Source organism: Vombatus ursinus, unplaced genomic scaffold (assembly GCF_900497805.2).
Source record: "Vombatus ursinus unplaced genomic scaffold, bare-nosed wombat genome assembly UNPS02009205.1, whole genome shotgun sequence".
NCBI lineage: Eukaryota > Metazoa > Chordata > Mammalia > Diprotodontia > Vombatidae > Vombatus > Vombatus ursinus.
This window is the reverse complement of record NW_020948983.1, coordinates 31,062,633-31,077,313: the sequence shown is the minus strand read 5'-3', so window position 1 is coordinate 31,077,313 and position 14,681 is coordinate 31,062,633. Positions and strand designations below refer to the sequence as shown.

Sequence of the window (14,681 nt, the reverse complement as noted above, 5' to 3'; positions counted from 1 at the left end):
AGGCTACATGACAGTGGGGCCCATTGTGGCCCCTAACAACACTGGACTGACTGAGCCATTTTTTGAGTACTGATCCTTGACAATTAGGATCTTGACCAGTCACACCAAATGTCTGATCACCTATCTGGGGGGAGGGGAGGGGAGAACGGGGTATTCATAACCTTGAAGATCTCGGGCTTTTACAGGCCATGGCATCCAAACCAAGTCCTAACTCCTATAATAGATTGTGTTTGAACTTATCTAAAGAGTTCACTTCAGCTCAGAAATCACAGCCTACCAAATAGCCCCAAAGTGCAAGCAGCAGCCGTAAAATGGGTCATAAACATAAACCCATATCATCATTTCCTAATCCAACACATAAACTTGAGAGATAGATTAAACACTTGGAAAGGACCTAGACAGGCAGCTGGAGTGTCCTCCAAAGCCGTGTGCCATACCCCACCCCTTTCCCAAATCATTCTTTCCTGGGGTTGACTTCTGGGTAAATATACAGTATGGAGGAAGGTCCCACCCTGCCCACCCCTCCCTAAAAAGATCCAGCTCCACAGATGCTCTAATGGAAAAAGTTGCCCAATCAATATTCTTCAAGATAAATAACATGACCTTACTTATGATTATTAATTTATTGTCATCATGATTCAGTGATTAAATCCTACAGCATGTGCTGTACTGCATTAAAAACTAAGGATTCTCAGTCTAATCCTCCTAAAAAGTTACATTTGAAAGCCATAGCTTCATGCAGAACATGGGTAGCTCACCAAAATATTGTTATTTTGGGAGTCCTGATCCAGTGGCCCACATTCTTGAAAAGGTCCTTGACCTCTGCCAAAGCTACTCCCTGAGGGAAAGGAAATAGTCTGAGAAATGTGAATTCAGGCTTAGAACCAGGCTAAACCTGGGTCACTAGAAGATCACCAATCAATTTTCTATTGGTATTTTAAAAGTCAAGACCTTCAGATAATTTGCCAGTACAGGTGCAGCCACATCAAATTTACCCAGAGGAAGTCACCTTAGACACACCTTGTTAGTGGCCCTTAGAGAAAGGGAAGGGTAATAATGGAGGATAAACATATACATTAAGGAACTATCATGGCCATGCTGTCTTTCTGCCTTGCTCCAACCTTGGCCCCTTATCTCTCCTCTCTGACATTCATTCATTCTCTGAAGATAGAATTATGGGGTCATCTTAAAGATTAACTGTCAGTAATGTCTTCTGTTCCCCATGGCTTAAGAATAATGCCTAATGTAGCCCTGCCAAAATGGAACCCCTATTCACTAATGCACCTGCTTCCTTCCACTCTATAGTTCTGCTAACCCCATGGTTCTTTGTTATGCTAACAACAGTTTGCCTGGAGAATCTCATGAAATCACAGGATTTGAGAATTGAAAGAGACCTCAGCAGCCATCTAGTCCAACCCATACCAAAAAGGAGTCTCACAAATAACACAAATACAATAAATATCATATGCCTTACACGTGGTCAGCCAGCCTCTCCTGTACAATAGGCTTCGGTTGTTCATGCTACCACAGGCTGAGCAATGTCAAAAATGGTACTCACACTACAGAAACCATTGTTCACAAGTCCTGATCCACAGTAAAACCCATAGATTCATAATTGCTCGAGAAACATTTCCAATTCCCCTCTAACACTTAGGGGCACATAGACTTCTACTCCTGCCTAATTGTAATCCCTTTTTCAATTATCTATGATTATCTCATTTTCGGAGAATAGAACTATCTTCCTTTTCAGGGAAAAATAACTGGGGTTTTTGGGGGGCTGAGAGAGACAAGAACAAATTTCACAATGAATAAGTAACTCTCCACTTGCCTGATATGTCTGCTAAGATGTCTCAATTCAGCTGACCACTTCTAATGTTTGACCTTCTACAAGCCAGTCACCCTTGGCATGGGGAAACCAGCTCAGCTCTTGTCCTTCACTGAATTAAAAGTGACCTCCAAAGAAACCTAAATTAAAAAAGAAACTTCAAACGTCAACTGGTCCTCAGGTTTTAGGAAAAGAAAAACTATGCTAAAGAAAATTCCTCATCCCAACTTTCTCTTTTATTCATTCACTTGATATCTGATTTCTTTTTTTAATTTTGTATCATGGTAGATCTAGGAAAAAAAAGGAAAAGGCTGATTAGATCAGTAAGAACTGAGATACATTGGAAGCATCCAGTTCTCACAAAGCTGACAGCTCCTTCAGGAAACCTGATTTCTTAGCCTGTGAGGTACTCAGACATTATGGCATTACCCTTCCATCATTCCATCTTATTTCGGCTCTAGTCGGCCACAATGTTGACTAAAATCCAGGAGCCTCGCTGTTCTATTTATTAATGAAGAAATTTTCTGAGTTCATTCCAACTATCAACAATACTGCAATCAATCCATTCACTCCTGGCTTTAGGTCCATTGTCATATTCCTTTCCCTACCTTAGATACTCTCCTTTTCCATTAGATGTCCACTAGAAAGCAGATTAGTAGACTTTACTGGACTACTAGAAAGTAAACTACCTAACAGATATCTCATCTTCCAGGATTCTACCATTACTGCCCTAAATAGAATTATGCCAATCTTGCCAGCTAGATACAGGCTGGCAGTGTTAACCTCCAAGTACTAACTATTTTCATATGTTCTCCACATTTCCTAAATTAAGATTTACCTAACAGAGCTAATCTCAAATTGAACATTATGTGAAAAAGTCTGACGTCTAACTTGAAATTACCCAAGGATCTACACATGAATATATCCCTAATCCCAACAAGCTATGTTCTATCACCTCTTTTTCCTCATCACTTTTCTCAGCATCAACTCAATACTCAAATCAAACTCTGGAAGTTCATACATTTAAATTCTGCTCTATACTCTATCAACAAAGCTGGCTTCCTAAAATGTCTACTCTTAACCAATTACCAGGAGACTGTTCTGATATGCCATGTATTTTGGGAGTAACATCCAGTTACAGGCAGCTGTATATTCTTTTTACCTTCCATCCACGTCTGTTTGTCTTTCAAATCAGACTCCTCAGAGTCTAAGATATACAGAGGAAGCCCTGACCTATCCTTGTAGTCAACTTCATCAAACTACTCTTATTTATTTGAAACGTATGCCCCACCTAGGTGACTCAGTGGATGGAGTGCCCAGCCCAGAGCCAGAAAGACCTAGTTTCAAATCTAACCTCAGACTCTTACTAACTGTGTGACCCTGGGCAAGTCACCTAACCCTGTTTGCTCAGTCTCCTCAACTGTAAAATGAGATGGAAAAGGAAATGGCAAACCACTCCAGTATCTTTGCCAAGATAACCCCAAATGGAGTCACAAAGAGTCAGACATGACTGAAAAAACTGAAATTATAAAGAATTTAAGGTTGCTTGCAACAGCAAACATAACCCCAAAGAGGACGGAACAGAGACTATTTAAAGCAGAGGTTCTTAACTTGAGGTCCGTGAGCTTGTTTTTAAAATATTTTATACTTTATTTCAATAAAATTGATTTCCTTCTTAATCTAGTGTATTTTATTTTATGCATTTAAAAATATTATTTTGAGGGGGCAGCTAGGTGGTACAGTGCATAGAGCACCAGCCCTGAAGTCAGGAGAACCTGAGTTCAAATCTGGCCTCAGACACTTACTAACTGTGTGACCCTGGGCAAGTCACTTAACTCCAACTGCCTAAAAATATATATATTATTTTGAGAAGGGGTCCGTTAGCTTAACCAAACTACTACAGGGCCCAGACTTTTAAAAAAAAAAAAGTCTAAAAACCCCTATCTAAAGGGAGAAGAAAGAGTTCAGAAAAGAACTGAATATAAGCTACTTACTACAGCTGGGGGTGAAATTTCCCAGAACTGAGAGAGAGAGAAAGACACAGAGAGAGAGTGAGAGAGAGAGAGAGAGAGAGAGAGAGAGAGAGAGAGAGAGAGAGGTAGAAATGAAGCCATAGTTACCCTATGTGGCTTTAAAAAAAAAAAAAACAATAACAACAACAACAGACAAATTCATCGGAAGGGAAAAACTTCTTCCTAGAAATAAACTAATGGAGGAAGTTACTGCATAGGTCCTTGTCTAAAAGACTTTGGGTACAACGTCTTCAACTATAGTTTCACAAAATGCCCAGAAATTGTGTTCACATGGATATTTTATCAACCTTCTTTAAAAATGTGAGGAAACATTACCAAATCTTGACTCAGTCAATGAAGACATTTCTGAATAGGGTGGGTTTTTTTAATTTGTTGTCCAGTGATCCAATTCAATATGGGGATGAAGCTTAGAGAATCTAGACGGATAGGTAATTAGAACAACAATGATAATAACTTACATGTCTATGGCACGAAAAAGTTTTCAAAGATTCATATTCTCTTATTAGAGCCTCAGAGCAATCTTTTGAGGGAGATTATTATCCATATTTTATAAATGAGGAAACTGGACCTCAGAGGCGCAGTGACTGCCTCTGTCATGTATCCAGTGTCTTCCAGGGCCTTTGGCAGTGGCTGAATTGTAGTCAACTTTGAATCATCCAGCTCATACCTAGAATGCAAACCCTTTGTTGTTGCTTAAAGTGAGCTCCATAATATGTGCCAAGTATCAGAAAAGAGAAGGACAAAGTTATTCTCTTATGAAAGTTTGAGAGTGGGACTTGTATCATTGCCCAGAGAGAGGGCCAACCTGCGTAGGCTGGGCAAAAATAGCAAGAAAGCCTACAGACATAGCCACTATGCCTCCCTAATTGTTAGTGATGCTTCCCTCCTTCCACTTAGCATGTACAGTATTTGCTTATTTCTTTACTTGGCTGTATCTCTCAACAGAACGTAAGCTTCTTGAGTGCAGGGATTGTGCCTTGAATATTGGAAGTGCTCAATAAATGCTGTTGAATCTAGTTGAATATTTTAAAGGAGATTCAGCTCTTCTCAAACACATAGGCAGCTACTTGATTGAAGTTTTGTGCCCTGCATAGCATGGAAGAGGTGACTTTATACAGAATAATGATTATGGAAAATAACTGCCTCATTCATAAAAGGACCTTAATATGGACCCTGCAGAATGTCCTGATGGGCTTGACAGAATGTCAGCTGACCAATGTAGCCCATCACCACCACCTCAGGTAATAAAATGAATTGGCCTGTTAGATACAGTCATTTAAGATTAAACATGAGTGGTAACATCTAATAAGTACAATAAATTTCAGTATGACTGTAACAGGTGCTGAGCTCTTCCTTCTGGCAATAGCCTTCTTATTTCCATCTCCAGCTATTGAGAATTTAGGGAAAACAAGCCTCTCACCTCTTCCAGAACCCTAGCTCAATCCAGTCCTCATCTCAGGTTACTCTGATCACAGGTTTTCACCATGCATAACAAATACTGTGTCCCTACTATAGCTAAGACCCTAGCCTGAAGCAATCGCCTATTGGCAATAAAAATTTCACCCATCAAGTGTTTGTTTTCCTGCCTGTGTCTTGGGAAACCTGTGCTCCAAACCTCTGGTGTTTTGGCTCATGGGTTATTTTTATAGCTTAACTGTCTAGGCCAAAAAAAAGGGGAGGGGAGGGCATGGCGCTAACTGAACTGAATGTCAAATACATTCTTGCCAGCCCTTAGTCCAGTTTGTTGCCAGAAAAACCACTGGAAAAAAGTGGTATCCATATATGAGCAGTTCTTTAAGGGACCTGGAAGTCAGGAACCTAAGAATATTGTGGTAGACCCTATCATTCAGATCATCTGGTCCAACACCACTACTCTTATAGATAATGAAACAGTAGCCAAGAGCAGTGATGTGCCTTGTTCAAGGTCACACAGCTTGAGCTGTGGACCAGAATCTAGATGCCCAGCTCCCCAGTGCAATCATCTTTTCACTTAAGACACTATGCTGTTCATCTTCATTGCTTTAACCTTCTCAATGAAAGCCTCGTTGCCCTGGGTACCTGTCCTTAAACTTTCTGCATTAAAAGACCTTTCTAGGACATTAAAGTCCTTCATGACTTGAGGTTCATATCTCACTTCACATATGTGCATTTCCATTCTCGGCAAATACCAATCATCTTCTCATTTGGAAGTACTGCCTCCTCTGGCATTTACTACCTTGTTGTTGTAAGGTTGCCACGGGCCACTGCTTTGTTGTCATTTATCACCTATATCTCGAGATTCCATAGCTGGCAGCATGGACTAGAAAGAACACAGACAAGAACTAGGAAGGAAACAAACAAAAAAGACCCCTGAGTCTCCAAAACAAGTGCCACAAACTTTATGTCCTAAAGGTAAGGCACTTTAGTCATGGAAGAGAACCTTTATTCAGTATCTGTTTGCTCTTATGCTGCACTCAATACTAACATGTTTAGACATCTGTTTTACAAGCCCACAGCAGATTTATAAGTACCAAATTAAAAGAGGATGGTAGGCTACTCCAGAAGATAGTAAGAAGAACAGAAAAGAAAAAAAAGATAAACAATGACAATTCAATAACAACAAAAGAGGAGAATTAAAAACAAGGGAAGGGAAGGGAGGGAAGGGAAGGGGAGGCAAGGGGAGGTGATGTAAGGGAAAGGAATCCAGCCATCTAGAATGGGAAAATCCAGTCATTTTGTATAGAGACCCAAAGCCCTATACATCACAATAGGCCCTAAAGACATCACTGAATGAGATAATAATTGATGTTCATAAGGATGACCCTGAATCAACAATGTTCAGGGTAGGTCTTAGAGTTTATCTATATGGCTGAAATAGCTGACCCACAGAGATTTCAGGTGTTCACATAAGGAAAGCTTAGTGGAGGAGCTGAGTTGGTAGGACTGTAGTAGCTACCAAAGGATTCAAACAATACTTAAAGACAAGCCAGGCTGAAGTGGAGACACCAAAGCTAGAATCTTAAGACAATTAGGGGGATGGAGAGGTACAGTAAGGAATCAAACCGTATGTCAGCTGAAAGTGATTAATGGCATTGCCATTTCTGCCTGGGTATTACAGAAGCACAGTTTGAATTAGATTGTGAACTCTTTGAGGGCAAGAACTGTTTTTTGCCTCTTTTGTATCTGCAGCATTTAGCACAGTGCCTGGCACATAGTAGGCATTTAATAAATATTTATTGACTGACTGAGTCATTAAAAAAAAGATTGAATTTTCTTCACTGTCCCCTGCTTAAGAAAGCCTGAAGTAGGTAGAAGGAGTAGTGAAGAGGAGAGAGCGTGTGTAAGAGAGAATGAGGAAGAATGAATAAATTATATTGTTTTAGAAAACATTCTATCCAAGATCACTAAAATACAAAAGGTCCAGTGATTAAAAGGATAATCCTTTAGCTATCCAAAAACTCTGAAACTCACAACTTACTTCCTGATGCTTCCATATAGTTTCACATATGTAAGGTTTCATGGCATTAGTTACCCTTGACTACAACTTTTGATACTGCCCACACAGAACAGTTTTTAGAATATGACAAGTGAGGGCCTGTCTGTCTAGTTCCATCCATTCCTGATGGACACCGGCCCTGCAGGGTGGGGGCTGTTAGTCCAGGTTCAGAAGAAAATATATTTATATAGAAATATATAAGTGGGCAAAGGACATGAATGAATTAATACTTCTCAAGAGTAGAAATGCAAACTCTTAATACCCCATATGAAAGAATGCTCCAAATCACTAATAAGAGAAATGAAAATCAAAACAATCCTGAGGTTTCATCTCGCTGGGTTGACAAAGATAACAAAAGGTGGGAATAGTCAATGTATAAGTGGCTGTGAGAAAATAGACACACTGATGAATTGTTGGTGGAACTATGGATCAGTACAACCATTTTAGAAAGCAATTTGTAATTATGCAAATAAAGTGACTAAAATATCCATATTCTTTGACCCAGAGATTCCATTACTAGGCTTATACCCTCCAAATGCCCACTGATAAGTTCCTGCATATGTCAAAAAAATGATAACATCACTTTCTGTGCTAGCAAAAAATTGGAAACAAAATAGATGCCTTCTCGAATGAGGAATAGCTGAGCAAATTGTGGTGCATGGACGTAAAGGAATATTACTGTGCTATAAGAAATAATGAATGTGATGAATTCAGAGAAGCATGGAAAGATCTATATGAACTTATGCAGAATGAAGACCCAAGAAAAGAATATATACAATGACTAAAACAATGGAAATGAAAACAACAAAAAATCAAAAGTTAATGTTGCAAAATTACAAACAAGGAGGGCTCAGAGTAAGAGATATTAGAATGCACTTCAACCTGCCACTTTGCAGAGGTGGGAAGTCCGTAAGTGTTATACATTGCACATAGTTTAAGACTTTTCAAATGTATTGATGTATTGCACTGATTTTTCCACTTCTTTTTTCAGTTTTTGTTTTTAAAAAAAATTCTATTTGTTATATTGGATGACTCTGTACGGAAAAAAGGGAGTGGGATACAAGGTAAACTATGTGACATTAAAAAAGACATTAATAAAAATTTATTTAAAAACAAAGAAAAGATATCTATGAGTCAATTCTAAAAGTAAGCCACCTCCCTCCCATTGTGCCAAATGAAAAGAGGAGGAAAGACTTGATCCAGAGCCATCTAACTCATTTTTCACTTCCAGGTGAGTAAGATACCAACTGAATTCCAACATATGAAAAAAGCGACCCAAGGCAAGGCCTTGGGCATTTTCACTAATGTTAGATATTCCCTTGAGTTATAATAATGGAAAAAAGGAGAAATGCCACCTTCAAAAAGCGGCCCTGGGTCTAAAACTCTCTCCTCATTTTGTGCTGATCTTCCAGCCTTCCTCTGTGGTGTTTCCTCACCCAGCACGCTCTCAGTCAGACATTGAAAGTGCAAACTACTTTACTAATGTGTAAGAGAATCTAAATACATCATCTCTTTATAGCTTATAACCAGACTCCTTCAGGACTGTAACTTCAGGTTTAATTCCAAGGCATATTGTCATATACCTTTAGTCTCAATCATTGGGGTGCCCCAGTCTTTTTCTTGTTGATGCCAAGTTAACTCCTCAGTATCAGGTTGTAACCTAATCTCTCAACCACCCAAACCCTGACTCTGTTGTTCTTTTGTGGGCAGCAGTCTGGCCAAAGACCTTTAATACATCTCTCTCCTCTCTAAAATTGCCTCATCCATAGGGGCAGCTAGGTGGCACAGTAGATAGAGCAGCAGCCCTGAAGTCAGGAGGACCTGAGTTCAAATCCAGCCTCAGACCAAATACTTGACACTTACTAGCTGTGTCACCCTGGGCAAGTCACTTAACTCCAATTGCCAAATAAATAAATAAATTAAATAAAATAAAATCATCTCATCTAGACACACTGCCCCAGGCTAGCTCCTCTGAACTGCTCCTACTCACCCAAACTGCCAAGCCTTTCCTAACAGCAACTCCCTATAGCCATTCATACTGCTGCCTCCACTCTTACCCTGTCGAACTGCTCATTTCTCTTTGAGCTTGTTTCCTTTTGCCATCAATCCCTTTCCCCTACAGTCACCCATCCTGGCCCCAATGGCCTTTATCCAATCACCACTCACACAAGCTGCATTCAGTCCATCTGAATTTGCATTCCTGGAACCCACTTTACATCATGATTATCCTCACTTGATACAATACTCTAACATTCAAATATGTTGTGAAAGGTGATCATCACTACATAGGAAGAGCACAATGCCTAGCGCCTCCCTTAAAGGATTGGTTTGAGGCTCAAATGAGATAAAAGTATCAAAAAATGTTTTGCAAACTTCAAATGTCTACATTAATATCAGTTATTGTTGTTGTTACAAGTATTCCCAGGAACTAGCCCTAAATAAGGGAAGAATGTATGAATTGACTCTCAACTTTTTACTGATTTTTAAGGTTTCTCCCATCAAAAGGTGATGCCCCTTCTGACATATGTTCTACCATTGTCATGTTGAATAGAAGAGGTCACAATGATTCTTTCAGCTAGTAGGAAAATAAACATTCTCCAGAGTCGTTCCCATAGTTAAAATAATAGGATTCAGAACTAGAAAGGACCTTAGAGATTATCTAGTCAAGCTCTCTCATAGATTCATAACACATTAGAGCTGGAACTTCGAAATCAGTTAACGTGACTCCCTCATTTCATGGATGAAGACACTAAAGTGACTAGCCTATGAGTTCATGGTAGGGTGGGGACTAGAATCTAGGTTTTCTTATTCCAAGTCAAATGCTCTCTCCACAACAATGCTGCTGCCTTTCATTTTACAAGTGAATAAACTGAGGTCCATAGAGCCCAAGCAGCTTGCTGAAGGACACACAAGTAGACAGAGTCAGGCTTTGAAGTCAGGTCTTTTGGTTCCAAATACAGTGCTCTTTCTACAACACTCTTCTCAAAAAGCAGGTTAAGTGGAGCAGCTAGGTGGCATAGTGGATAGAGCACCAGCCCTGGAGTAAGGAGGACCTGAGTTCAAATCCAACCTCAAACACTTACTAGCTGTGTGACCCTAGGCAAATCACTTAACCCCAATTCCCTCAAAAAAAAAAGAAAGAAAGAAAGAAAGAAAAAGAAAAAAAAGTTAACTGATGAGCCAATGTTCAAAAGTAATCAAATGAGTTCATTTCTATGAGGGCCTGTCATGCTATAATAAAAAGATTGATAGCAGTGGAAGTTAGGAGATGAGAAATCTCAGGTCTGGTACCAATTATGTGTGCAACTTTGAATAAGTGACTTCACCTCTTTTGGCATCAATTTCCTCATGAGAGAGAGAGAGAGTGAAAAGAGTATTGACTCCTCTGAAGCCAGAAGAATTGGGTTCAAATCTCACCTCTAACATTTACTATCTGTGTAAATTTAAGTAAGTCATTTAACTTCCCTGACCCTCAGTTTCCCCATTTGGAAAATGAGAGGGGTTGAGCTAGAAGGCCTTTGACATTCGTTCTAACTCTAGATCTGTGTGGCTCTTATCCTGTGACTATATGCTCCCTCTTTCTTTATGACATGTATCTCCATTAATAAAGAAGAAATGGGCAGGAAGGATAAATTGGATACAAGGAAACATTTCTTGACTTTAAGAATTATTAAAGAAAAGTTGCACAGGATGGGCAATGATAGATAAATTATAATCTGCTGTCACTGGCAGAATTACCCACACCCATTAGTTCACAGATTCATTGGAAGAATTGATTGATTATAAAAGCTACTAAATCCTAGGGAAGATTACTAAGGAAGTAGTTTACTGGAACACAAGGCTGGGCAGGATATCCAGTGAACATCTGCCCTCCTGGAGGAAGGAAAATAGTCTTTCCCATTTTAAATACCTCTAAAGTAAAACATCTCCCTCCCTAAAAATGATCATAATCATACATTTAGAACTAAAATGGACTTTGGAAGTCATTTGGTCCAACCCCATAATTTTACAGCTGAGGACACTGAGATCCATAGGCTAGGCACATTGTTGACCTCAGCTTTAAGTGATCTGACCACAGTTTTACAGAGACAAAGCCAGCATTTGAATGCAGGCCCTCTAACTTTAAATCCTATCTACTTTTTGTTGTAACATGACAAAATAATGAGATGAGAGGAGTGTGAGAGACCTCATTTAAGAGCTGCATTCCCAAATTACCACTTAGGCTGGCCCAAAGTTTCTCTCAGTACATAGTATGAGAATGCTTACTGTAGGCTAAATGTTAATTAGAACAGCTAGATTCATTATCTTAAAGTCTAAAAATAATAATGATGACAGTAATGATGACTGGTATTTATATAGTGCTAAGGTCTGCAAAGCACTTTCTATCGATCATCTCATTTGAACCACACAATACCCTTGTTTGTTAGGTACTATGGTTAGTATTATCCCCATTTTAAAGATGGAAAACCTGAGATCATGAGAGTAAATGAATTGTCTATGGTCACACAGCTAGTGTCTGTCTGCACAGAGTTTCATGATTTCAGAGGTATTCCTCTGGGTCTTTTTGACTTTTTGATGGGCTAAGCAGAAAAAAAAAATAAACTAAGTGAAACCATCAGGAATCACTGGAGCTAAAAAATTCTTGCTGCTTCCAATTTGAAACCCTCCTCAACCTTCAAACTCAAATGCTCCCTTTTCCACAAAGCCTTCCTCCCCAGTTATAATTAGTCTCTTCCTCCTCAATTCCTGTTGCACTCATTATATACCAGTCATTCCTTACTTTTCATCCCCCATCTTATACTGTAGCTATGCAAGGGTATATCTTATCCTACCTAGTATAAGCTGTTTGAGGGCACGGGCCATATCTTAGAATTATATTTAGAGCTGGAAAGGATCTAGTTCAATCCTTTCATTTTAATAATGAGAATACCATCCAAAGAGGGTGGGTGACTCACCCAACATCCAACCCACAGATAAGAAATAGTAGATTTGAGCCTGGGACTTTTGACTCCAAATCTAATGCTCTTTCCACTACATCATACAACTTATCACAACATTCTGTTTTTCTTTTTCCCTTTTTATTTTATCCCCAGTACTTAGTACAGTGTTTAGCACAATGTTCATTTAATAAATGCTTATTTCCTTGATTAGATTTGACTTCTTACTCAACTTCGTAATTTCCACAGTCTGGGACACAGCAGGTGATCAAGAGAGATATGATTCAGTGAATGAATGAATGAACCATATCCCATGCCCTTCATTTTCTTCCTTCTCCAGAGGTGATTTTTTTTCACCTCTGGGCATTTTTTTAGCCCTAGGAAGCAGCTCTGAAGCTATAGGATGGCAGCTAATCAGAGGGAAAAATCCCAGTTTATTCACACCTTCCCTGGTAAATCCAAATTCAAACTGTGCTTCTGTCTGGAGAGAAAGGAGAAAGGAGCTACAACCACTGGGGACTCACCCAGACCAGAATGGGGGGCTCCAGCACAAACACAAGCCTGGCGGAGCCTGTAGAGAGACTCACACATTTATTCATTCATTCAACAAACATGCTTGAATGCCTGATACATGCAAGGTACATTTGCATAAGGTGGAAAAAGGAGAGAGTTAACATACAAGAGGAGCAGATGGACAGAGTTAATAAAAGAGGGCTAGTGTAAGGATAAGAAATATCTGCAGAGATGGATTAAGCAATCCTAGAGTGATGGATTAGGAATTCTGGGGGCCCTCACGCTAACTATAATTATTGATCAATAAACACAGCAACAAATGAAACAATTAAAATGAGGCCATGTAAATTAGAACTGCAAAAAAACTTTAAAATTCCCTATTCCAACTCCTTCATCTTACAGATGAGGAAAGAGACACCTGGAAAGTTTAAATGGCCTGCCAAAGGTCAAAGAATCCAGACTCATAATACAATGTTCTTTCCACCACATCTGAATGGATTCCATCAATCAAACTGAATGTGGCCATGTAGGCCTAACCCAAACTGCAATAGGATAACCTTGTCACATATGTGATACATGAAGGATTTCTGACTTCCGTTAGCAAGGGGAATTTACTCCACCTACCCCCTCCATCTTACTAAATGGGTTCTAGTTTCCTGAAATATATAGAGGTTAAGGGTCTTGTCCAGGGTCACACATACCATAAAAATAAAGATCAGAGGCAGAATTTCAACTAAGGCCTTCTAGATTCTACAGAGAAAGAGTTTGACACAGTGGCTAAAAAGCTTGGAGTTAGGAAGACCTATGTTCAATGCCACTTCAACCATTAACTAACTGTATAAACATGGGCAAATCATTTAACCCATCTATCTGTCTCCTCATCTATAAAATGGGTATAAAAATGCTTATGGGTATAAAATAACAGCTGGTATTTATGTAGCACTTTAAGCTTTGCAAAGCACTTTACAAATGTTATCTCATTTTATTGTCACAACTACCCTGGGAAGTAGGTACTGTTATTATCTCCAAACAGAAGTAAAGTGACTTGCCCAGGGTCACAAAGCTAGTAAATGTCTGAGGCTGGATTTTAATTCAGGTCTTCCTAATTCCAGGACCAGCACTCTATCCACTGTACCATCTAGCTATACATCATAGGCATGTTTCCTATAAATATATATACGTATTTACCTCACGGTTATTATTAAAATCAAATGAAATACTGTATGTCAAAAAAATGCTGGCACTTAAAAGCTACCAGGCTTCTATTGCTGGGGGGCCACTTCTTGCCCCTTCTCCCCATCATATGTACACATATTCTCACCCCAGTTCCCAAATCTCTTTGACCCAGAAAGGAGCAGCAGCAATAAGAAATAGAAAGATAGGAAGGGAAAAAACAGTTAACAAGGAGAGAAAAAATAATAGTTGGAAAGAGTGTGAAAAGGAGACCAAATATGGGATAACAGAAAGAATGACAGTGAAAGGCAGGTCTGGGGGGGCAGGAGAGAAGCCTGTGGGAGCCAGACAAACCCTGCCACAGAGGATCTCAGAGCTCAGGGACAATATCTCAGTTGTTGGAGGCCGATGGGGGTGTTAACGTTGTGAGGACACATCTAATGTTGCCATGGCAACAGCTGCCCAGCGGGTGTCAGAAGGAATTGGTGACCAGCATGGAGGCAAGAGAGAGAGAAGCCTGAAGTCAGATTTGGGGAAAAGGGGTGAAGAGAAAAAGAAAAGTATTTGCTTATCTATTTGTTTGTTTGTTTGTTTGTTTGTTTGTTTTCTGCAAAGAGGCTAAGCATTGAGTTGTGTGACTTGGGGCAGTGAGACTTGGAGGAAACTGTGTTGGCCCTATGGACCCTAACAGCTGAGACCTAAAAGGGGCTCCCTGTATCAGCTAC

The 14,681-nt window shown here is 39.6% G+C and overlaps 1 protein-coding gene across 3 annotated transcripts in view; it reads right to left on the bottom strand.

Annotated features, from left to right (window-relative positions):
• Positions 1 to 14,681, bottom strand: part of NTRK3 (neurotrophic receptor tyrosine kinase 3) — a 449,021-nt gene that overhangs the window by 395,836 nt on the left and 38,504 nt on the right. The gene's annotated exons all lie outside the window — the stretch shown is intronic.